The following is a 2,453-nucleotide window of genomic DNA, read 5'->3' as shown; positions in this document are numbered from 1 at the left end:
GGGTGAACAGGCTGGGGCACTGCAGGCTGGGAGGGGCCACTCCAAGGCCAGAAGTGAGCTAGGAGGCCCATTACGAGATGAGGTGTGGAGTCTGGTCTGGTGGATGCTATCAGGTCAGAGTGTCAGAAAAGAACAACAATGAGAGGATCACACTTTAGTAAAGTACTGGGAGAAAAAACAGATAAAATAAAAATTAAATGGCTGAAATTTAACATATTGCTGGTGAGACCTGCAAAAATGGCAAGGAAATAATATTTGCCATCTTAATTAAAATCTGCTTTAGTTCTGATAAGAAGAAGAGTGGATCATGCAGCAGACAAAACCAGGATTTGGAGGAAAGACGTGGTGTTCAGGATGAATGGGAAAAGATAAGGAGAGCTAAATGAAGAACGAAAAGATAGTGAATACCTAAATCAACACCACTATCTTACACAATGAATTGTCAGGGAGGATATAAGAGGGGCTAAAAAAGGAAAAAAAAAAGCTGAAATAAAATACTTCTAAAATGTGAAAACTTAAAAGAGAGTTAAAAAAAAAAAAACACTCAAGTACGTGGAAGAAAAGATTCCTTAACTGATGAGAGAAGCCCCAAGACACATATTCACAACTCCTAAATCACATGGATACATGGATAGTGTAAATGCACATAAATCACTCAGTCAGAAGAAAAAGGAAAATAGGTTACCCACGACAGAAAGAGGTTACCTACAAGAGAACAAAAGTAAAGCAGTTTCAGCTGTCCCTCTGCTAGCACTGAAAACTAAGAGAAAGTGCAACCACAGTTATGACCAAATTTAAGCTGACAAATAGGTTTCTAAGAGACATACTAAATGATCAAGAGATGACTCAAAAAAAGTTTTATTATGTACAAGGATTAGTGGTGAACACTGAAAATTAGTAAAGATAATCTAAATAAGTGTTTTTTAAATTTCTGACCAAACTAAATAAACATGTAAAACACCTCTTAAACATATAGAATATGTAAAAAAAAGCATTTAGTAACAATAATCTGAATCTAAAACTCAGTTTATATTTTTTAAATCTCATAAATGAGAAAGGGGAGTAAAATAGATTAAACCCTTGTTTGATAATAGAAATTTTTTTAAATTATTCCATTATTAATTTTTATAGAAATACATATTTTGCATGTTTTTATAAAGACTACTAGTAAAATTAAAACTAAAATACACCATCTTAAGCACAGGAGAATGTAGAGCTTAAAAAGAAGTACCTAATAAAGAACAGAAAACAGTATAAAGAGGAAGGAAATGTTTTGCTTTGAAAAAATAGAAGCATAGTGGCAAAAACAAACACAAAAAATGATTGAATTAGACTTTTTAAATTATACATACTTTCTTCTCAAGAAGTAAGATTAAAAATAAAATGACTAGGAAAAGATATTTTAAATATGCAACCATTAATTGCACAAACTTTAAAAGTAGACTAAAATAGAAAAGCACAGCCTTTTTTTTTTTTTTTTTTTGGACCGGGGATCGAACTCAGGTCCTTGTGCTTGCAAGGCAGGCGGCGGAACCACTGAGCTAAATCCCTGGCGCTTGCATTATTATTTTTGACTAAGTCAAATTCCAGGTAGACTATTAACAGGACAGACTGAAATTTTATATCAATAAAGGTAGAATCCAAACTACACTTGATCTTAGCCAAAAGGCCAAGAAGCAATTAGAACCCAAACTAAATGCAAAATAACAATAAATATTTGCTGTACAGCATAGCATTAAATATGTAAAGCAAAAGTAACAAATTAATATTTAAAGAATAAAAGCCTTTACATAGAAACTAATACAAATTCTGCTAAATAAACCCTGACTAGAAAAACACAATAAGCAATCTATTTTTTAAATATAAAAGAGCTTTAAATTATTTTATCAAAACTTTTGAGATAGACTCAGCTCTCCAGGAAGCTTTATTTAAATTCTCTTAGATTTAAAAAGATTGAAGATTTAAAAAGAGAAAAATAAAATTAAATGAACTAAGCACTTGAACCAAATAACAAACAAATCTAAGGTAAGTAAAACTACTTTACAAAAAATAGCATTGCTAAACAAACTGTAAAATTACCACTAATAGGTAAGTGCTAGGGCAGATTCTTTGGAACACACAGATACAAATACACGTCTCTAGTCATTCAAATAAAGAAAATAAAATAAGAAAATAAAAACAGACCTATGTAAATGAAAAGACAGAAATGATCACAAATAAAAAGAAAGTTAAAAGATACAAAAGCATATTTTGTGTAGATCTATGCTAAGGATCTTTACCAAATGGCAGATTCCTCTAAGAAAATATTCATTATCAAAGCAAAATCATGAACCTCTCCCTTGGATAAGTCAAAAACTGTAGGAAAAAAATTGGAAAAGTTACCCAAAATTATCCTCAAGGCTACAGATCATAATGTTTTTTTCAGATGAGCTCTTTTAAATAAGGAATAAATT

The 2,453-nt window shown here is 31.2% G+C and overlaps 1 pseudogene; it reads right to left on the bottom strand.

The window, feature by feature from the left end:
• Positions 1–1,563: 1,563 nt before the first annotated feature.
• On the bottom strand, positions 1,564–1,681 carry LOC147830327 (U2 spliceosomal RNA; annotated as a pseudogene).
• Positions 1,682–2,453: the final 772 nt, after the last annotated feature.

Source organism: Heterocephalus glaber, unplaced genomic scaffold (assembly GCF_053883595.1).
Source record: "Heterocephalus glaber isolate CG9 unplaced genomic scaffold, H.glaber_assembly_v1.0 deba00000122, whole genome shotgun sequence".
Classification (NCBI taxonomy): Eukaryota; Metazoa; Chordata; class Mammalia; order Rodentia; family Bathyergidae; genus Heterocephalus; species Heterocephalus glaber.
Note: the sequence above shows the minus strand (reverse complement) of the source record. Positions and strands in the feature narration are given on the sequence as shown.